Source organism: Pteropus medius, unplaced genomic scaffold (genome assembly GCF_902729225.1).
Source record: "Pteropus medius unplaced genomic scaffold, Ma_sr-lr_union100, whole genome shotgun sequence".
Taxonomy (NCBI): Eukaryota; Metazoa; Chordata; class Mammalia; order Chiroptera; family Pteropodidae; genus Pteropus; species Pteropus medius.
Window position 1 is genome coordinate 6,915,968 of NW_024354911.1, and position 23,730 is coordinate 6,939,697.

Sequence of the window (23,730 nt, forward strand, 5' to 3'; positions counted from 1 at the left end):
CCCCTTTCTGTTAACTGCCTGCAGCTCTCCATGTGATCTTTGTCTTGTCAACACAGAGCCCTTTGGCCTTTAATTCCATTGTTCTGATTAAAATGCCAAAACTGGTCTCCAGATCATTATTGGCTTTATATTCTCTTAGAAGAGGAGGGAAAAATGGAAGGTGAGCGGGCTAGCTAGCCAAGGTGTGAGGCACAGAAAACGTTTCAGAGTGAGAAAGTGTGGGAGAAGGACGGTCCATGATGGGGTTGCGAGAAGACTCTCTCCTGCATAGTTCCGGGCGAATGAGCTCTTCATCCTTGAGTGGGGAGCCAGGCTGCAAAGAGGAATACGTATTGGCGTCTCTTGGAATGACCTCAGTCTCTGAAGAAATTCTTCCAAGCTGGACATTTCTGAAGAGTGATAAACCCAGATCTGTCTGTTCCACCAATGGTGAGGTATTTTTCATTCTCTCTCTTCTCCTCTGGCTGGCATAGCAATGAGTAGGGAGGTGAGGGAACTCAAGACTTGAGTTGGCTGAACCTGGCTGGCTCAGTCATTTCCTAGTTATGGAACATTAGTCAAGTTTGTTCATCTCTCCAAGGCTTAACTATACAATGGGATTACTAAATCTACCTTGCAGAATCACTAGAGGATGAAATGACTATATATGAAAGAAGTTACATTAAGAAAGGTGAAGTTTTTGTTGTCATTAGTTAACATCTTCATTCAGAATTGATGTGTCCAAGGACATTGGCTAGGATGCCTTGGCCATCTCATGGGTACCACTGCTTTCTCCCCAACAAGCCTAAATCACACCCTCACTGGTATTCCTTCTCTGTTCCATGAGGCCAGAGTCTAGATGGGGCTGGAGATGCTCATATCCCCCACTCCGTGCTGAGCTCTGTCTCTTGGAGATCTTGCAGCTTTATTAGTTTAGGGCCAGGCTTCTCACACTGGAACAGAGGTTACCTGTTGGTACACTAAGTATGTCAGGGAGTATACAGCATCACAAAATAAACATGGTACATAATATTGGAGCATCAATTTTCCTCATCGATATCTAATTAAAAATATTTTTGAATAGTAAAAGAACGATTATATTGAAGAATATGATACAAAACTAGCATACAATTTTAAGTCAAACCCAAGATACATCCACAATAGTTATCATTTGTGACTGTGTCACGGATCTCCCCAAGAACCTTCCATCATCTTTCAGTTGACAGTTAATTATGAAATTTTGAAAAGTCCTGGGATGCTGTCCGGGGCGGCGGGGAGGAAAGTAGGAGAAAGAAACTCAGAGTGTTTGTTAACTTTTAAGTCTTTTGGTTGACTGATTAAATTAGCAAGGTACCTATGAGAACCCAAGGAAACAAGACAGCAGAGTGAGATGGTAAAAGACATTTTGGAGAGAAAAACCATGATTTGGTGTGGTGGGGTCATAACTTCTTCTTTCTCTCTGTCTCTGTATCTGAGTTTCTGGAGTCACACAAGCCTGAAACCAAAGCCAGACTCGACCATAGATAGTTTGATGTTTCAGGATCATGGTGCCTGAAAAGGCAAAGTTAGCATCTCTCAAAATCAGGGAGGCAGGGGAGGCACTGTCTTAACCAAAGAGAATCTCCCACCAGAATCTCACACTAGAGAACTGTATGTCAGATGTACCACATAGGGGATGTTGAAACAGGAACCATGGAGGAGGAGATGTCCCAGGATTTCTAGGGAGACACAGCTGGGAAGAGAGTCCATGCTCACCTCTCTCCAACCAAGCGACCCACACTTCCCGGATGCAGTGAACAATCATGTGATCTACAAGCACTAGCTGAGTTCTAGACAATTGGTTCCAAATGATGGTGTATATGAGAACTGTGATGCCTATTAAATATATTCCTCTCTAGGCACCTCTTCCAGAACTTCTGAATCACAATCTAATAAAATATGGTTTTACAAAGGCCTCTAAGGGCTTCCAGGTTAAGTCCCACCTCATCCCAAGTGTCCCATGTTAACCCTGGTTCAGTCTTTGATAATCACCGAGTATCTACTCAGCGCCAGGGATGGGCTGTATCCTGGGGGAGAGTACAGAACTGTTTAAATGTGGGCTCTGCCCTCAAATACCTCAAAGACATGAAACCAAAAAGGCAAATTATAACTTCATGAGTGAATTCAAGGCAATGAAATTATGGCTCTCACGAGACAATGCTCCTGAGAACCCCATGCATGCTACACACTGGAAAGACGATGAGATCACAGGAAGGCTTGTGCCAGTCTCTGCCATTAGCTGGCCAAGAGAATTGCAAAATATGGGGCAGACCCAGAGTGAGAACTCCAGCTAGGCTTAATGGGGAGTCAGCGATTCACTCTGTCTTCTGTCCTGGCAGGCTGGCACCATCTCTAGGGAGACCTTGCTGCACGATGGGGAGGGTGTTGGGAAGAAGTCTGTACACAGATGTTGGGAGCAGATGTAAGGAGCCATGGATAAAGAGAGCATGATCCTTCTCCTAGTATGTCTGCATGCTGTGACGTGAAGGCTGCAGGAAGGAACTGAGGTGGCTATTTTTACAGGGGCTCAAGCAGTGTTGTTTGGGATCCTAGGTGACAGAGTGTCCTACAGAGTGGAAGAAGCAAGTATTCCCCCTTGCCTGGGTCCTAGGAACTCCAGGGCAGCGTGGTAGTTGTCCATGGTGGTTGTGAGCAGTGGGCGGTCAGGGGGCCTTGACACTAGGCTATGGATGTAACTCTTGGTGGAAACGTAGTGGAAGAGAGCTGATGTTTGGTAGTCATGGCTGATCCTTTTAAGTGGCAACAGGATGGACTTCTGGGGAATCCACATGAGACCTTCCTAGTGAATTCCTGGGAGGAGATGCCTGAGGTGGGGCATCCTGCATCAGCAGATGAATGTGATGAGTCAGAAGCATCTGAATTAACACTATTGAGTGCTAGGTCTTTTGTGTACCAATGAACTGATGATGCCAGGAAAAGTATGTACTACAAAATGACCAGAACTTTTTGGGGGCTGAGAGCTTAGGTTAAGAGTAAGTAAAGAGGTCTGTGTGGGCTCTTATTTGTGGGAGTGTGATTTTCCAAGAATGATGGAAATAGAAGTCTTAACCCAGTGGTTCCTAGAGAAATATTCTTTGGTTGCTTGAGGTCTGAAAGTCCATATGAAGCAGGAGGCACTCAGAGAAGACCAGAGTGGGCGGAGCACATGTGGAAACTGGCCCTAATCGTATTTCTTGTCCAAGGTAGTGGGTGAGGCTAGACCCCTCCAGGAGGGTGACCACAGATCGAGGCCATCTGGAGATGAAGATGAGGAAACCCAAACCAAGAATCTCGAGACTTCCCTGAAGAGGGTTCCCTCAGAAGTTGGAACTAAGAGCTCACTGGCCTCCCTCAGCCAACAGTGGGGGCCTCCTAACAGGCATCTTGGGTGCTCGCTCTGGGTTAGGCATAGGGGCACACCCTAGTAAGCGGTCCTATTGCCCAGCATCCACCACAAAATTTACAATTGTGCATAACCTTATCATTTATTCCAGACTCTCCCTCTCCCATCTTAGGTGACTCCTCTCAGTCCTTGCAAGGAAGGTCCTGTGTGCCAAAGGAGCCGCTCACCCAGGAGACAGGAAGCAAACTGGGCTTCAGAGAAAAATTCCAGAGCCATTAATGATTCCATTTCCTCTCCATTCTGTGACCAAGAGCACAATTGGCAGGCTACCTCATCCCCCCAAATCCTGACAGAAGCTGCGATCTGTGGGTGAGATTATATGACACCGCCAAATTCGTTCTGAGCTCCCTGAAAGCTGCAGGGAAGACATTAGAATTGCAGTTTCCTCTGAAATACGAAAATAAAGTAAAATAAAACGTTGTGACAGGGATTTAAATGAGAATAAAATGCCAATTAACTCAGAGGTATTGGATGATAATCTTTTTCTCTGAAGAATCCCAGGTCTCACTTGGTGGATTACTTTCAATTTTCCCCAAAGTGCCAAACGACCACACTGGGGAAGAAGACCTCGAAACAATCCCGAACTTGGTGCCAGACCCACTACTTATCACTTTAATTGACACTTACTCCATATGATGTTCATATATTCACCGAATGAGTTCGGTTTAATTTGAAATGGGGATTTTTTTCTTTCCCCTATTGAAATATTTAATGCAGCGGGCTTTAAAGCTAAACAGCTTCAATCCTAGCATTCCATCACTCTTCCATGTAGCTTTAAAGGATACAAAAGACTCCTCCAGCAGTGATTTATTTTGAAAATATTGTTTTTCCCAACTCTATAATTAGACAGCCTAGTGATCTATATGTTTTCTTTCAGTAGGGTGATGGGACAGGTGGCAAAAAACAAAATCCCTCTTTTGCTATCTATCCTGTAGTCCTCAAATTTAAATTAACAAGCACACATCTATTGGAGAGAAGCCATCCTCAGAATCAGGTACTCTTCTACCATGGAGCATGTGTTCTGCCCCCACCCCCTCCTCCACCCCCAATGGGAAGTGGGTGAGGAAGGAGGCAGCATCTTTGCCGAGGAGAAGGATGGAATGCTCCAGATCTTGGCTGATCGCAGGAAAGCAGGTGGGTTCTCCCCCCCCGCCCTGTGTTTATTAGCACTGACAGACGGAGTGCAAGAGCATCGCTCACCCTGAGGTGTTACATACTGATACACTGACAGGCAATTATCTTTGGAGACAGTGGTAAAACACAATAATTAATTGGAAGAGCAAGCGAAAGAATGGTGGCCCCAGGCCGAGGCAGAATGGTATTTCTAAAAACGCTCCGTGAGGCTGGTAATTTAGCCTCAATGGGTCATTTGATTTCACCACCTCCCTGTCCTGAAACCTTCCCGTGCTTTGTTTTTCAAAAGCATTAGCCTTGAATGTGTCTCAGATGTCATTAAAGTGCAGACCAACCTCCCATAGCAACTTTCCAAAATGGTGCCTGGCAATAGAGGAAAATCACTGCCTTAGCAAAGATGTCTCACAGAGCCCTGCTTTTGTGATGGTACATGCTGGCAGAGTGTCTTTGTTTCAAACCAAGGCTGACACATGTCTGCTTAAATAAAACATTCTCACTTCAGCTGACTGATTTGGTGGGAACAAGAAGTTCACATGCCAAAGCATGGGCTGACCTTCACGACCCCCACCCCCACCACCAGCAGGGGGGAAGCCTGCATTGTTGTATCCTTTTACTAACAAGCATTGAGAAGTGTGAGCTTTTCTTTTGCTTGTTTTACCATGGTGACATCCATTGACCTATATTTGATATTCTGCATAATGTACATGTGTCAGTGATCACACATTTGATTGAGAAGGGGGAAAGAGGACAAGGAAGAGAAGGATGGAGGAAGCATTTTACAGTTTAGCAAGAATGAATGTACTATAGAGGATTCTTTGGTTTTAAGGGGCAGAAACCATCTGGATTTAACTTAAAAGGACAAAGGGCAGATTTATTTTTAGGACACAGGATGTCTAACAGAATTCAAAGGAAAGTAGGTTTCCTGACTTTGGGAAAAGGTCAGAAAAAGAAGCCATTTGCTCTCCATCCATCTCTCATCCCTTCTAAGGGCTTCTCTTGCTATTCAAACTGGACCCTCTTCCTCTCTGGTCCACCTGGTGATAGACAATTCTGAGCCCCCGGAGCCAGGCTACTTATTGAAGGTATGACATACGAAGAGTGTCTCACTCATGCCGTATCATGAATAAAATTCCCAAGTCCTAGACAAGGATTTGGACTGGTCTGGCTGAAGTTAGGTGCCCACCCCTTGTCTAAGCAACTTCATCTCCAAAAATTCTGTCAGAAGCCTGAGGGTCTGGTGATTCATGGGTAAGATTATATGACACAACCTAATTTTCAGCAGAGAAGTTATTGGAATTGTAAAAACAAGAATAAAATATAATAAAATAGAAGACTGTGATTTACTCTAGAGGGTAAGTCACTTTGAACAAAATGGTTGTATATATGTTGTGGCACTCAGGGGTTCAATGTAAGCAGGGAAGCTATCCCAAAAAGTCATACTATGAAGAGAATAGCTAAAGAATTAACTAAAGAAAATGTTGGGGGATATTTAGTCTTAATCTTGCTGAGTTATTTAGAGAAAGATTTGAGAACAGAAGTCAGAATTTAGTGGTTGTTTGTAACCTGCCCTAGACTGTGTCGCCCTTTTTTTCATTCTCCTGGAGAGGCATTTTGCATTTCCTTTTCTGGACAACCTATACGACCCTCTGGTGAAAAAATGTTTAGGGCAGCTAAACTCTTTTACCTTTCTTTTATTGGCTATGAAGGAATTATTTAATTTGGGCAATGTAGAAGTCATAACTCTGAGTTCTGTGTGATAGAAACCGACTCAGACTGGCTGTAAAAAATAAAAGAGAACCTGTCATGGCACATTGTAACTGGGAAGTGCTTTGGAGAGTCACGGCAGGTGAGGCTGAAACCAGAGGAAATTGAGTCTTGATAAGGGCTCTCTTTCACCTCCTTCTCTCAGCTATATCCCCCTGTGCGTTGTCTCTATTCACTCTTCCTGAGATTTATCTTTTTCCCTGTGGTCAAAGAAGATGACTGCTAGCAGTCTGAACTTCACATTTGTCTGGCATCAGGACTTGGGCAAAAAACAGCTCCAGCAGACAAGTCCTTGTAAGACTATAATTGGCTTCGCTTGAGCCATGTACGTACGCATCCCTGAACCGCTAGCCCTGGTCAGAGTCTACCTCCATGGAGTGGGAGGGTACCTCCTGGACTACATGGTGTTTGAAAGGGATGGTTCTCCCAAAGGAAGAGCTGTGTGTACCCAAACAATACTTGACCACCATGAGTATTCATCTTATATATTCATGTCAGACATTGACGAGGCACATATAGTACCAATAAATAGCTTTAGTGCCAAGATGCGGGGACTCCAAGGATCTATCTGGTCATGCTTCCAGTGCTCATGGGCTCTTGGCATTCTGCCACAAGATGTTAAGAGCTCAGAGGATGTGGGATTACTAAATAGATTTTCTGATAGTAAACCTCCAAGGTGACAGTTAATGTCACTTTTATAGGCTCTTTCCTCTGATCTCTCCTGAAAATATCTTCACCTTTTGTCACAGGATCTGGTTTGTTGTGGTGATGGAAAAATGAAAAGGAGGGGACTAATAGGGGAAATGTTTCAGTAGGGAAGATTTTTTGCTTGTTTTTTTTTTTTCTGACTTTTTATTTTGAGATAACTTTAGATTCACATGCCATTATAAGAAATAATACAGAGTGATCTTTATGCCCTTCACCTAGTCTCCCCAAAGGTAACATCCTGCATAGCCATAGTGTAGTATCACCACCAGGAAATTGATCACTGATGAAACTCATGGCTCTAGTTCAGATTTCACCAGTTTTACATGCATGTTTTTGAAGACTGGGTTTTAATATGTATAACATTTTCTCAAAAGTCACTTTTTTTGAGTTTCCGTATCCAGATACCTTCCCGTAATGCTCGGGGATCCGATAAGATCATGTCTTGAAGGAAAAGTGGAGATGATTTATATGACTGAATATAAATAGGTTTATCATTTCTGTAAATTACAGAAAGTTTTAAATTCCCAACTGAGAAATCTGGGCTGTACCAAATAGACATTGGAGGCACATGGGAAGTATTTTGGCACTTTGCAGCTGAGCGTAGTATGGCTTGGGAGGGAGAGATATTAGGAGGAGGGAGATACCTAGGTAGCTAAAATTATACTTGATATGAGATATATCAAATGACTGAGGCAAAGCTGTGGAAATTAAGGAATGGGGGCACACTGGGGAGATACAGGAGTTGGAGAATGGGCAGACCTTTGCACGTGTGTGAGTGTGTGTGTGTGTGTGTGTGCGTGTGTGTACATATCCACTAATGGCCTTTAGCTGTTCTAAGGAACAATCCAAGATCCCACATTGCATGTAGATGAGCTTTATTTTAGAACGACCAAGTGGAATTGTCTCTTCAAAGCATAGATGATCTTATTTCTGGGCTTGGCTCAATTTGGAAGAAGGCAGGGGTGGGTTGAAAAGAATCAAACTGCCTAAAATTTTCATTTCATTTTACAAAATTTTTAAATATTATATTTCTTCAACTATCTGAGGAGGTTTTCAGGGAATCCTGCATGGAATCAGGCTATGCATCATGTGATTCTCCAAGTCCCTTGCTCTCTGCTTAGATGCAGAATAGACTGCTCAGAGAAGCCGCACTGTGGCCGAAGACACATGACTGTGAGGGCTGGCGGTGAGATCCCACCCAGGTCTGTGGGTCTCCAATGTCTGCTCCCATTCTAGAGGGAAAATGTGCCTGCCCTGATTATCTTCCCTACCGAAAAAAAAAAAAATGATTGTTTTAGACAAGAATTGTGACAGTCTTTGGATCTCTAGCTATGTCTGCACAGTAGCTGACATAAAGAAGCTGTTCATTACAAAGTTGTGGAGGAAGGGAGGATAGGAGGAGAAAAAGATAGTCTGAATCTATATACTCAAATCATAAGCATTAGGGGGCTAAATTAATTGCTCAAGTTAGGATTTAATTAGGGATTATAATAACAGCTGTTTTATCTTGAGAACCAACTGCATATGACAGCACATGATCCACAGTTAACTACCTGAGACATTGTGCCCATTTAAGCTTCCATAAACTGAAGGAAAACCATGAAACGTATTTAAATAGCAGGAGTAATCTATGCAATCTCACACCTCTGGACAGGGCTGAAGATGGATAATACAACAGAGGCAAAAAACGCTAAGACTGAGAGTTAGGAGACCTGGGATTGGTCTTGGTGGTTTATTAACCTCATGACCTTGAGCAAGGCCCCCTTCCATGGTTTCCATGGCCTCATCTGAGAAATAATGATCTAGATCTCTTCCAGCTAGAAAGTCGTGCAAACCCCTGATCATACTGTGTTTTCAATGTTTTGCCTGAGAAAGAATAAACAGTGTCAGAATTCCTCTTGTTCAAAGCCACAGGAACTCCCCAAAGCAGTCTTTGCTTATCCTCTCCAGTCTCTCTTCTGCCGCTCTGGGTTTTATGGGTCAAGGAGGGAGAGGCCCAAACTGGCTGGTGTGTCTGCCTCTGCCTCATGTTCAGGATTCCATGAGGACAGGCCTACATGGGGTTGGGTCCTCCGTGACCAGTGCCTATTGAGGGCTGGCAGGGAATGGGTCTCTAAGGAGAGATGATGAATGAGTGGAAGGATGAACGAATGAGCAAAGCAACAAACAAGTGTTCATCACTCTCTGGAAGAGGCCCAAACCCTAGACGGCCCAGCAGATCTGCCTTTTCCTGGGAATAAGTGCCCGTGTGCATGAACCAGGCACTGGTCTCAGCTTTTTTCAGGAACCATGATTCTTCCAATAGCTCTCTAGAGTACATGCAGTTATTCTTTCTCTCTCCACAGAAGAGGGGCTGAGACACCAAGTGCCCATGGTCACAGAGCTGGGTTCGAATCCCGATCTGCCAGAGGTCTGAGCAAGTGTCTTGATTTTTCCACCAGGAGAGATAACTGCCCCTTTTTTGCAGCAGCAGCAGCTTCCTTTCTGTCGACTTGGCACTGAGAGTCCCTTCAGGACATGGACAGCCATTGAGCAGAAATGATTGAGGGGCTATCTCGACACCCTCAGGGAAGAGGGCAAGGTACTTGCTTTTGAATGGGATAAAACTGGGTCTCATTTCCGACCCTGCCACTTACCAGCTGTGTGATCTTGGCCAAGTCACTTAACCTCTCTGAGTCTCAGTTTCCTCCTGTGTAAAATGAGGATAATGCCATCTATCTCTTGGGGCTGCTAGGAGTATTAGAGATCAGCCATGGACAATGTGTCATACAGATCTCGCCACCTAGCTGGTAACAGCAGCACCTGTGTAGTTTGGAATAGTTGGTTTTTATATTCTCCTCACAGAGGTAAGTATGGCAGTTGCCCTTAGATACCTTTTCACAAATGGGGCAACTAAGGGACAAAGGGGTAGAATGACAAGGCCAATGGGTAGAGCTGCGATTGCAATCCAGATGCCACCCTCCCTTTGTCTTCAGTGTTCTGCATTTCCACTGCTCTGTGGTATGACTATCTCTTTAGTTTTCCTCTCGGCCCAGAGTGAAATGAATCCCCTGGTCTGAGGCCATTAGTGATGCATATCACCCACTTGGGCAAAGACGCCACCCTTGGGTCTTGATATGGGGAAGCAAGGCCATGGGCACTTGCTAAAGTCAGTGTGAGTGTTGGTCCCTCTGCGTGGTAGAGTGAAGAAACAGAACAGCCAGGAGCAAAGCAGCGTGTGAAGTTAGGTAAGCACGCACAGAGACCAAGTCCGGTCACATCCCAGGGACGGAGGTCCGATCCTTTCTGCTCAGCATCTGGAGGTTGGGAGAGGGGAGGTCTGTGTGAGACAAATCTCAGAATGTTGTCCCCCAGGCCCCCAGCATCTTCAAGGGGACACTCTGACCTGGAGCAGGGTCCCAGACCCTAAGAGGTCAGAGCAGAGGACAGCCTCAGAGAGCAATGGGACATTCAATGGGACATTCAAAGAGGCTGAGCACAGGCTCCCAGTTCCAGTGCTCCTCCCACTGCATCCCACCTTCCTCTGAGTGTGTAACAGAGTTCCTTGCATGTCAGACTTCATGTGGGAGAGAACATGGGATTCACCTGCTTTTAAAAGTTCACAATTTAACTTTGTGACATTTCACGGGAATATCAGGAGCCAGGGAGACCAAGGAGGCCAAGCACACTGTCCCAGGGCACCCTACTAAAGAGGAGAGAAGTGGGGCCAGCATGGCTGCACCAGCGTGAAGAGCTCCGTGGCAGGCAAAGCCCTTTATTTTCTGACTGGTCTGTGCAAGTGAGGGTCTCACTTGCTCCAGGTTACACCAGCATTTAGAGTCACAGGAAGAATTTGGGGCTCTTCCAGAGATGACATTCTTGCTCTACTCCCTCAGTCCCAAAAAGCCTCTAGTTCTGACTTTCGGCTCCATCTCCAGTTGAGGTTAAACAGAGAGGTACAGATGGGACAGGAAGAAAACATCTGTCACATCACTCTCAATGAACCACTGTTTCCCATAATCACATCTTCATTTGAATACATCCGGAGACCCTCTAGGTGAACCTAGTCTCAGCCTCTAGGGAGCATCAACACTCAGGGTGCAGTCAGGTAGCCCAGGCCTGTCCTGGTGACAGACAGCGATGCTCCTCATCCTGCTTGTCCCCCTTCTCGGGGCCCCTCAGGCGTGGAGACAGGCACCAAATGAAGCCACAGCAGGCTGGGCGGGCACTGCCCTCAATGCTGAAAAACACCCAGCTGCTTTCAAAGCGCCTTTCTCTCCTCTCCTTTCTAATGAAAACCCTCATGTAATCTGTTAGTGCGTGTCTGCTGAAGCATGAATTATTCAGAGAAGTCTCTGTTCCGTTATCTCCCCTCCCCTGGGACGCCCCTACCATTGTCCGCCCTGATGGGTCATTATGCACTCTGTGAATTTAATCTTTCAGGCTATCCGGCCCCACAGAAAAAATGTATGAATAACAATTTTTCTGTAATAACCTTCAACTAACCTTTCGACCAGAGTGAGTCATTCCAATCCCATTTTCACATCAAGAGTAGTCAAAGGCAGGCAATTACCTCTTATCTGTTTCAGGAGCTGCCCCCACCTCTGCTGCACCCTTGATTTTTAAAGGGGTGTTGAAGAATGTTGGAGGAGCCAGAAGAGGAGGTAGAAAGGATTGGGTGATAAGGGGTGGGCCCTGGAGTCCCAACACTAGGTCCGGACCAGGGGTCCCAAGCTTCAGCCTTCCTCTGTGAACGGCGGACTGGATGGCCCTGCCTCTCTCCTAGGACCACTGCATCTGGCTGTCATCTACCAGCAGCGTGGTTCTCTTGCCCCTAATGTCTTCTCTTGCCCCCGAATAAGGTAACTGTCTCTTCTGCCCAGAGTGTTCTTCAAAACCCTTCTCCGGATGGCAATTTCATATCAATTTTCATTCCCAGTGAGAACTTGCAGCTGACGTAATAGAGGACGGGAGAGGTTTGGAGGCCTTGCTATGCTCAGGAGCCCTAACTTTCTCTCTGGTCCCTACTGTGCAGAGAGATCCGGAAGGAGCCTGGAATTTGGGGTCAAGTAAAACTGATTTGAAGACTTGGAGCCTCCAGCTGTGTGACTTTGGCTAAGTCACTTCCCCTCTCTGAGCTTTTGAAGGGCTTCATGGGTAAAACGGGGATAATAAAATTTTGCAGTGTTTTGAGGATCAGATGGGACATCGAAGCAGTCTGTCTGATGCAAAGCCCTGAGCCTGAGTCAGTTCCCCTCTTAAGTCTGAGGCATCCCCACCCACACTTTTCCCATCTTCTTTTTCCATTCCTGAGTTCAGCCTAATTCTGAACCCACCTCCCTTTCTTTTCCCCCAGGCTTCTTGGCTCAGAGGCAGGGTCTGACATACTCATCCACACTCCAGTCTGAGAACAGCTCCTCCCAGTGGCTCAACGAATCTAAATAGGAAGCTGGGACAATGCTGATCCCAAGGGGGTCTTGGCCCCTTGGTGTCTTGCAGAATCGAGTTGCCTTTGACTACAAAACCACATCTTTGATTCTGCTTTTCTGGTTTGACTCATACCAACCTTCTTCTTGTTTCTTAATCAAACGAAAAATGCAAACCTAGAGTATGAAATGACTACTCCAGGTCGTAATTCAGAGGGTCAAAAACAGATCCTGGACTAGGGTCCAGGTGTCCTGACTCCTTTCTCGGTGTTCAGACCGTCACAACTGCCTCTTAGAGTGCTTGAAGGTGGCAGAACAGGGAGCATGGCCTCAGGCAAGGATTGGGACCCTTGATCCTCAAGTTATACCAGGCCCTGCTGGCCTACCTTGGTAAATTTCTTCGGGTCACAAAACGGTTAGGGATCGGCTCCTGAAGATCTGACAGACTTCTCAGTGGGTAAAACCACTCTGGAAATCTCAGGAGGCATATCTGAATGACTGGATCTGCTCGGAGAGAGCAAACTAGAGATAGGATGGGAGGTGCCAGGTGAGTGAGAATGAGAAAGAAAGCGGGCACGCAAGTATTTACCAGGATTCCCTTGCCGTTAGTTTTCAGACTGAATTAGCAGCTTGCCATGTTCCTGGCCAGCTGTCCCGGCTCACACAGGGCAGCAAAGGTACGGGTCCTGTCCCACATCTGTCCTGCTCTCCCTCCCTGAACCCACCCAGGACCCCGCTCACCCTTGTTCCTCTGCAGCGTGAATCTAGACTCTTGCTTTGACACTCTGAGAAGTGTCCCGTCTCTCGCTCTTGACCTCTCCTCCTCCGGGAAGTTCCCCCACCACTCTCGGTCTGTCTTTGAGGACGGAGGGAGGCAGCCAGGACTCAGCCCTTCCTTCCTCTCTGTTCTAAGGCCTGTCAGATTCTCGCTCAGATGTTTCCTCCTCGTCTCCCTCCTTGTCTCCCTCTTGTGTATGTTCATGGTTCAGAGGTTAGCTGCTGCTATTCTTGCAGAAGGATCTTCCTGAAAAAAACTGTTCCCCAAGGGCTGAAAGGAAATACAGAATACACTATCAATAGTTGCCTTTGGGCCATGAGATTATAGTAGGTTGTTTTAAGTTTTCATTTTTTTCTTACTTTTTGGTAATTTCCAAACTTTACTAAAGTTGACAGACTTTAAGAAAATCACCATTTCCTACATGTTTACCCTCCCATTTGAGATCTGGTAGTGACGCTCTGGTGCCTATTGAACACACAATTTTTAAGAACCTACTGAACACTGGGTACCCAGTAGGGCCACACAGCAAGCCAGTCTTACGATTGGCAGGTGTTGCTATTCATTTGTGGGCTGCTGGTAGACTCCCTTGCCAAAAGAAAAACTCTCCATCTGCTAGCTGGGCCGATGCCAGGTTACTTGGCCTAGCCCCCTCAGGAACTCACACTTGAGGCACGAAGGTTGCTGGTAAAGCTGTTTTGCTGAGCTGTGTGAGACACTGGGTCCAAGAGGCTGAGCTTTGGGCTCTTCCCCCAGACTACAATGGAAAAGCATCCTCACCTTCATACCATAAAGAAATCTTGCACTCTGAGGTTCCCAGGTTTCAGCCATGGTGCCGGATAGAGACAGAACACTGGGTGAGCTCACAGGGACTGCCAGCCTGGATAGAAACTGACAAAGACTGAATTGACTTAGAGGATGCCGTGGAGCCCAAGAGCGGAGCCCTTCAGCACCACGTGGGCCCTGCCAGGCCTGGTTGTGGGTGTTTAGCCACGCAGACTTCCCAGAGAGTGGTTGTGCTGCTTCATGGAGAAGAGCACAAGAGCCAGTGACATCCGTGATTATAAAAATGCAAACCCCTTAAACACTCAGATGCTGGGACATAAGCCATTGGGCTACATATCAGTGGGCTGTGTGCTTACCTGCCTCCTCCCCTGGAGTACCTCTTCGGGGTTGGAGACCACGGCTGACTTTGTCCTGTTCCCCACTGCACCTTGCTAGTGCCCCGCCCCGCGCAGGGTTCATCACAAGTGTGTAACCAGGAAGGAGGAGAAGACAGAGCCTTTCCAAAGGGCAAGTGTAAATGGAGGGACTGGGGGTATGGGGAGTGTTAGGGCCTTTGAGCCATTAACGAAGGAGAGGAGAATCCAAAAAGGTAGCTGAGGGCACTAAGAACCGACCGTGGAGGCCACCATTAGGGGATCACCTGGACTCAGGGCTGGGCTGCTACAGTGATGTCTGCACAGGATCCCAGACAAAAGGAGCCCCTCAGCCCCCCACATTTTTCTTACATCAGAATTCATCTGTGTCCAGAGCCTGCATGCTTTATCCACCCCATCTCCCTTTGCAGCACACACGAGACAGTTCCTGATCCCCGTGGACGTGGCCTGACCTGTGTTGAGTTCTCCAGCACATTCCCTTCACCTCTACTGCCCCATCACTTCCCCTTTCTCTGCCCCATTCATATCTTCATCTTTGACAATTATTCCCAGCAGCTCACTCTTAGACCCTGATAGAGACAGGAGAACCTTCTCCTTCTGTGCCAATTAATGAAACCCTACTGTGTAGTCTCAGCTTCTGGAGAGTTTGCCTTGGATTCTGGAGCAGAGTCTTCTGCAAGGAAAGCTCACAGCAAGGCTAGAGAAAGTGCTCTGAACTTTGGTGTGTATTTCCTCAGATGTGTCACATTTGAGTGTGTATAAAAGAGCAAAATGGACTGAAGAGCCAACATTTGTGAGACAAAAACATGTCATATCAATAAGAGCCACCTTTTCCCCAGAGAAAATTAGGCCGTATCTATGTGTATGTGTTTTCTTCTTCTTTTTTTTAATACCTTGGGGGTGGAGGCGTTGCATTTTAATGCTTGATTTTGGCACTTGGTGCAGAAAAATAATTGAGATACCGATGGCCAAATTTTCCTCCATCCAATCTCAGAAAACTCAAGTTTATGTTTAAATTTTGTGTAGCTGAGTTATATACACAGCACATGAGGGCGGCTGTTCAAAATGTACACATTTATAGCTCCACTGTAATTTTTCCCCTTTGCAGAAGAGAACTGAGATGTAAACACCACCCCCATCTGACTGCACACAAGGTATGCATGTATGAGACAAAAATAAATACTCCGGATTTCTACAGCCAGGCTTTTGTGCACACAGGCACGACACATGTCGGTACAGATTGCCAACAGGTGTGGCTCAGGGGAGGACACAGAAAAGCACAGGTGGGAGGAGCATGCACAAGCTGGTGGAAAGATTACAGAAGGGGAGCGCTGCCTTTCTCTCCAGCAACCTGCCCGAGTCCCCCTTCTAGACCAAGCATGAGGCACGGTTGCCAGCCTTAGGCCAAAACTGGCCTCTGTAGAAGAGGTAAGTGTGCGTAAATGTCATCTGGGGAAAGGCCAGATTTATCCCTCGCTGTCCAGTGGTTGAGAAATCACCTGTTCTTGGATCCCTGTGGAATCCAGGGTGACATGTATTGTGGTGCTTTAGAAACACAGCTTATCTCTGCACCTTTCCGCAGGCCAGTGATATACAAAGGGCAGGAATGGTCCTCTTATTTCACAGGTGAATATCGAAAAGACTGAGTGACTGGACCAGGGTCACCCAGCTCGTCAAAGGCAGAAAAGAGCTTGGGAGCCTTCTGTTGCTTTTGAAACAGACCCTGAGAAGAGTATAGGGTGACTTGAGGGACAGAGGGAGTCTTGCCTCACCTGTTTTGCAGACCTGAAATCCCCCTGGGTAGAGTCAACTAACTCGGTGTTGATGAAATTTCCAGAAGGTGGGTAGAGCACTAGATTCTGGGATTTGTAAAGTTGTTAAGAGCTCTGTGGCCAAAGAAGTTTGGGAAATGCTGATTTGAACAAAAGCAAAGACTTTTCTATCCAGCAGAACTTCTCAGAGCCTTTAATATGCTAATGACCAAGCCCATAGCAGCATCCAGGATTTCCCAGCCCCGTTGATCAAGAAAATATTTTCAGGAAGTCTTTACTACTGCTCTGCAGACATTTTATGAAATGCTGGGTTGGGGCAGTGATGAGTTTAGAAAGGCATATTTTCTTGGGGTGGAGTAAAATATTCCACTAATATTGGTCAAATTCTACTAAATCCAAAGTGTTTTAACAGATTAGCTTTAAATCATCTGGAAGGCTCTGAGAAAATGGGACACAGAAAAGGTAAATTTTTATTAGAAGAACAGAAGGAAGTGAAACCACCTTAAATCCAATTTGAGAAAAGCTTATTTAAATGTGTTGCTGAAAAAAACAAAAGCGGTTTCGTGTTTTGTAGAAGTTAGATTTTGCACCAGGAACTCCTAGGCTGAGCTGAGTTGCAAAAGGTGCTAACCCATCACTTAAGGAGCCCACTTCCGGTTCAAGTGACTCATGCCAGAGGCATCATGGGAAACAGCTGTTGACTAAGAGGTGATGGTGGGGGTCTGGGAGCTGAGACGTTTTCTACTTCTTTTTTAAGAGGAGAAAAATTTCTGCTTTCTTATAGGGGAAAAAAATCCATGAATGTTTTGGTGATGCTGTGATGCGAGAACATATTTCTGCTCCATCAGAGGGTTTTAAAAAAAAGCCCTAACCGGCAATCTCCCAAAGGCAAGAGCTGGATTGTTATTGTTCCTGCTGCCCCATTCTTAGTTGAGGGCTGAGCGCCTAAGGGAAATATTTGTGCTGAACCAGACATTTGACTCTTGTGTTTTAAGATGGGATTCTGATAATAAATAAATAAATAAATCTCAGTCGGTACACAGTTCTTTCTGGCAGGATGGTCCTGTGAGTTATGGCTCTGTCCAGAAGGCTGGGAGGAGGCGACTCAAGGGTCCATGCCTGCCTCTTTTTCTCTGCGGCTGGATGGACACAGGCACGTCTCTTAACCTCTCCGAGCTCCAGTTTTTTCATCATAGCATAGAGAACCCCAAATCTGCCTCGTTTACTCTCAGGTGATAGCATTAAAGGAGAGAAGGAATAAACATGCTGTAAAACTAAGATGCTCTACAAATAACCAGTGATTATTACATGACAGAATATAAGCAATGTCAGGAAGGACTCCTTTTCTATCTAGCAATATTTTTGTCCAGGCTTGTCAAAGGGCCTGAAATTGTATCATTAGAAATGCACTCCCTGGGACGTTAAAGGCTTTTAGATCTTTAAGACGTTTTTACTAAAATGCCTTTGGGAGACATCAATATGAAGCCAATACCTCTGGGCCCCTGAGAGCCTGGCTGAAGAGATGGACTTCTGCAGGCTGGCAGCAAACCCGCAAATAGGCTCAAGAGGGAGGGGAAGTGATAGAGAAGCAGTGTTCAGGACGGTGTCCCCAGGAGTATGATAGACCAGAGCTCCCCAGCCTCGAAAGACCTGAGGATGGAGTTAAAACGCAGATTCAGATTTGGGGCCTGGGAGGGACTTTGACCATCTGCATTTCTCACCTGCTCCCAGACGATGAGTGGCTGCTCCTCTGGGTACCATATTTGTGGAGCAAAGCGATAAAAAACTGTAAGCTCATCCCTCCCAAGAACACCTGGATTTGAACAAAGGCCTCAGCATGGCAGGATTTGATGGTTTGGGAAGAATTCTGGCAAAAAGCAGCTCTCCCTCATGAGAGGAGAGAAAGTACTTCATAGGGATGCTATGCTGTCTGTTAGTTTGAATCTGTATTTTCCTGTGAACCTGGTCAGTAAGCTGTGCTCTTAAGAACTAAAGATGTGCATGCAAGATGGGGCCCTGAGATCTTTCTGGGCCTACCTAGACAGCCCAGTGGGAACTAAATCTCCCTACCTTCACCCCTGCCCCACTTTCCCCTGCCCTTGCTGTGTCATCTACTACCAGCTCGGATTTTCTCTGAGCTTCTGGCTCTCTAACCTGCCTCTATGTGTTGAGTGGTATGTGTGAGTGTGTGTGCGTGTGTGCATTGTATATCTATACGTATATTTTTTCCATCTCTCCATGTATCATCGTCTATCTATACATACCTCTCTCTCTGTCTCCTTCTCCCTCTCCCTCTCTCTCTCTCATCATCACTTTCATTGTTGTCATCTCTATGTTTCTTCTCCAGTGGCTGGTTCACAGAGGATGGGTGACTCACCACCTCACCAGGTGATCAGTGTTTACTCTCCCGCAATCTGGGCATTTTAATACTGATTGATGAATGCCTGAGGTCAGACACAGGTGCTCTTATATTTGGATTTCTACTGCACTGCACAGTACCTTGCACCAAGTGTGGATAAAGAGATCAGGCAGTTTTCCCACTGCTCGTAACTGTTGTGTGTGGAGATGGGTTTGTAGGTCTCAGCAGGTGCCTCTAAGCCACAGGGAAAGTGTACAGTGCTCCCTAAGCTCTTGCTTTCCTGCTTCCCCAGATCGTGGAAGTTACCACATGAAAATGAATGAAGAAGACTGGAAATGTTATGAATGACACTAGTCATCTACCACAATGGAGACCCAGCTAATTATCTGTGAACACGTGATTGACGGACCTCTCCTACCTGAATGACCGGTGCATCCTGAGGGAGAAGAACTGGGGAAGAGGTAATGCCTAGGAGGAGCTTGGGCCACCAGAGACAGGTGAGCTGCACAGCACCTCCGAAGAGGAAGACCAGGCAAACGCATGGATCTCCCAGTATCCTGGACACACAGCACTGGTAGAGGGACTCCTGTCCTTACAGGGACGGTGAGGTCATAAACATTCAATTTAATGACTGAAGTTCAGTGAGGGGTACATGAGGGCTCATTATACTATTCTAGTTTTGTGTAGATGTAGTATTTACCAAAATAAAAAAGTGAAAAAAAGACAGAGGAAGAAAGGATAAAAGGAAGGAGAAAAGGAAGGAAGGAAGAAAGGAAGGAAGGAAAGGAAGGAAGAAGAAGAAGGAAGGAAGGAAGGAAGGAAGGAAGAGAAACAGAGGGGGGATGGAGAGAGAAAATAGAGAATGAGAGAACAGAGAATGAGAGACAGAGAATGAGAGAGAGAGAGAGAGAGAGAGAGAGAGAGATTGAGACTGAGAGAGATCAACACATGTCTTGCTTCCAATACAACTTTCTGGTTACAATCTAACTACCCACTGTTCTGCTGGTAAAGACTGCTCTGACACAGGGTCTTGGCTTATTTAGTGATTATATTTCCCTTTGTAAATTAAGAATGTGGCATTTGGATTTGAATCAGCACTGTTCAAAGTGTGGTATGAAGGATCAGAATCTGTCTGTGAACCATTTGTTACCAGAATACAAGGAAATTGAGAGTAAATATTTAGAAACTCTTATAGCCTTGGGCATTGCCTTAATACCCAAGCACACAGTCAGTGGGTCTTGAGAAAGGGGCTTAGAGTTATCAAATTCACCTGCTGAGTACCGGGAAGCGTACTGGGGGTTGGTCACACAGAGTAGGACCATGTGTCAAATCACGATAGATTGAAAATATTTTTTACAAAGTGGTATTTCACAACATACAGTTTGAATCCTTGAGACTTTCACTGGCATTGATCATCAGTCCTTTAGAATCTCGTCCTAGACTGCCCTAACAAGAACAAATCTCTAAACTGCCCTAGTAAAAGTCTAATGTCCAGACCCTACTCTGGACCATGGGTCTCTCTATAGGGACCTGCCCGGGTCACCTTCGGACTCTCCCTGCCCTACCTGTACCCCTCCTCACATAGCTTGACAAAGAGCAACAGATGCAAAGAGCATGCAGGAGCAGGGCCATTTTTCCAGCCCAGACAGATCCTCAGTCTCTCTTTCTTTTTCACATTAAAATGGAGATGTGCTGCTGCTGCCAGTCCCAGACCCCTCTTTCTGGGAGAACCGGGCAGGGACAGGGGCCACTCAGGAGCCCCAGGCAATCTGTCCAGGCTGATCTGGAAGTGGGCAATCTCAGACGTGGTGATTTAGAGCACAGCGTGGCAGGTTGGAGGCTGCGAGGTAGCTGTTCCCCACGGCGCTCATTAAGCTTCCATAGATTGCATTTCCTGCCTCCCCCACCAGCCCTCCAAAGTGCCTGTTATTAATTCATAAAAACACTGCAAGCGTGATTGAGTCCGCTGATTACTGGAGCAGGCAGACACAAGAGACGGTAAAATATTCTGTGCCTCTCTATCAGGCTCTCAGGGGCTCAGGAGGAGGAAAAAAATTAAAAGAGAGAAAAGCAACAACATGAAAAAAGAAATCTGAAAAAAAAAAACTGTGTTGTGAAATATTAATCAGAGCTGTTTGCCCCCGGGGGCTAAAAATATGAGGCGGCATAATCAATGTAGCAAGAGCTGCCCGGTGACATGTCTTTGAGAAGCTGATTATTACGGGTAAACACAGCTAAATATTCTGGATCTTTGGACCGCGCCTCTGGTGTCACTGGAGAATCGGATCCTCTTATCATCCTTCTGCAGGCGTGGCCCCCGGGGAGCTTGGTGCACTGGCAGGACGTGGCTGCCTGGGCAGAAGTCGCTTGGGCCTGAGTAGGAGCTGCTTCAGTTCCTTTCCAAATGCTGATTCAGGTGGGGTGGGAGGTAAGGGGGTGTGGAGGATGCCCAAGACTGTTTATATATGCATGTGGAGTGGGGCTGCCCCAGAACTGATTTTTAATAGCTAATGACCTGATGCTGACCATGCCAGGGGAGCTCCAACTCTAGAGTGGTTTTCCTGAGGGTCCCCAGCAAGAACCCAGAGGGATTGGGGGGGCAGTTGAGAGAAGGTGCATTCAGTGGCCTCTAGCAAGACTGCAATCATTCTAACTAAATTCTGCATTAGAGAGGATGTGGTTAGTGGACTGTAGCATAAGCTTATGGTGCAAACATTAAGGCATTAAGGGGCCCCCATGCCGGCTCCACATCCCTCAGGCTCAGTGATTGGGATATGAAATCTGCATGCACGAGCAAAAGGGAATGCTCACCTGTCACTCCGAGCTGCAGTACACTTGGTGATGGTCCAACCCTGAAGATGGAGTGATACAGATGTGGTTCTCACCTGCACAAATCTGAGACTGTCTGAGTGAAAATGATTTTAGAGGTCAGATATTCCAACCTTCTCATTCGACAGAGGCCCAGAGAGAGACAGTGACCTGCCCAAGGTCACACAGCGGAGTTCTTGATGCATAGGCCAGTCCAAGTGCACAAAGAATTAGGAACCAGGGAAGTGATGAGAATTGGTTTGCACCAAACCTTTGGGCTTAAGGAAAGCTCCCTATCAGTTACAAGGAGATTGAATCAGAGGGGAGTGAGCTCAGAAGGAGAGATGGTGCCCCAGAATTCCTAGGTACTAGCCTTAGCTCCACGACCAAAATTTTGGAGAACCTCGATCAAATCACCTCCCCTCTCTGAGCCTGAGTTTTCTTATTTGTAAAAGAGTTTGACCAGTTAGTGATAGCAAAGACCTCATCAAGTCCATGATTGAGAGCAGTATTTAGGGTGAGCTGTGGCCAGGGTCTTCTCTATGAAGGAATGAAGAGGATGGGCTTAAAGAGGGCGCATTGAATCAATCATAGCATCCCCCGCCCAGGGACCAGGAGAGCAGCTACCACAAAAGAACTCAGGAGGGGAATTTTTCTTTGCCCCGAAGTGCACTGAATTTCTTCATTCTCCTCTTGGGGTTTATTATAGAAGCTCAGAACTCCATCTCTGTTCTCCAAAAGACCCGCATCAGCAAAGGACCCACAGTGGGTGAGGACCCTGGCAGGTAATGTCTGATTGCTTTGGTGAGTGGCTTAACTTGGGAAAAAAGTTATCCTTCTTGGCTCCAAGAGATGCTTGCTAAGCCACTTGGGATGATAATGGGAATTGCAACTATCATTCCTCAGCAAGTACATTCCTAATCTATATTCCTGATCTTAAATCAATTCTGCCCGTTTTATAGAAATGGAAAACAAGGATTAGCAAGGTTCAACAACTTTCCCCCAGTCTTAGAGTTGGCCAGTGCTGGGGCTGGATTTGAACAAGAGTCTGTCTCATTCTGGAGGCCGATGGCCTTTCCACTATGCCTCCCACTGATGTCAGGGAATAAAGAAGAAACACATATTTTCTACTGCTGTTTCCTTCTCAGACCAAGACAGTGAACTTCAGGCTGGAAAGAAAAGAGCGCTATGGGCTAGTGGTACAAGCTGTGATGGAGGGAGGAGGTCAGAGGAGGCCAGAGGGCCCAGGCTGCCCCAAACCTAGTTTGGCCTCCTAAGGCCAATGAGCTACACCCCTGGGTCCTGAGAGCTTCTTGCAAAGAAGGTCACCAAACAGTTGATGGCAATCTTAGGAAGACTGTGGGGATGAGAAAAGTTGAATAGTAATGGAAATATTGTGTATTCATGAGCCTGATATTGATCCAGGGAGGGATAGCAGCATAAGCAATGAAAGACATGATTTACTAGAAATTAGAAAATGGCAGGATAATTTTTCTTTTCCTTTGGTGTGCCACTGAAGATCTTGGTGTCACCATGGGCCACTGCCCCACCCCATAGGTATTAGGTATTGTAAGAACAAACCATACCCGAAAGTCTCGCTTCTGCAGAGATGTTCCTGATGCCAAGATCCACATCTATGACCTGGGCCGAAAGAAGGCGAAAGTGGATGAGTTCCCACTCTGTGGCAACATGCTATCTGATGAATACGAATAGCTCTCTCCCGAAGCCTTGGAGGCCGCCAAATTTGTGCCAACAAGTACATGGTGAAAAGTTGTGGTAAAGATGGCTTTCACATCAGAGTGCGGCTGCATTCCTTCCATGTCATCCGCATCAACAAGATGTTGTCCTGTGCTGGGGTTGACAGTCCCCAGATAGGTATGCGAGATGCCTAAAGGTATGCGAGATGCCTTTAGAAAGCCCTGGGGCACAGTGGCCAGGATTCACATTGGCCAAGTAATCATGTCCAAGCTTCAGAACAAGGAGCATATGATTGAGGCTGTACACAGGGCCAAGTTCAAGTTCTCTGGCTGCCAAAAGATCCACATATCCAAGAAGTGGGGCTCTACTAAGTTTAATGCTGATGAGTTTGAAGACATGGTGGCTGAAGAGTGGCTCACCCTAGATGTCTGTACGGTCAAGTGTCTCCCTGATCATGGCACTCTGGACCAATGGCAGACCCTGCGTTCATGAGTCTTAGTGCTGCCTCCTTCCTATACCTACCAATAAATCCTACTTTCTCGAGTGGCAGGGGGTAAGGAACGGGGGCGGGGTGGGGGAGAGGAAGGAAGGAAGGAAAGAAGGAAGGAAGGAAGGAAAACAGAAAGAAAGAAAAAAAGAAAGAAAGAGAGAGATAGAAAATGGCATGGTAATTATCGAGGCTCAAGATGGCTTTACGAAGAATAGATGAATTAAAATAAACCTATG

General features: G+C 46.3%; 1 pseudogene; it reads left to right on the plus strand.

The window, feature by feature from the left end:
* The first annotated feature begins 22,807 nt into the window (after positions 1-22,807).
* On the plus strand, positions 22,808-23,496 carry LOC120597831 (60S ribosomal protein L10-like; annotated as a pseudogene).
* Positions 23,497-23,730: the final 234 nt, after the last annotated feature.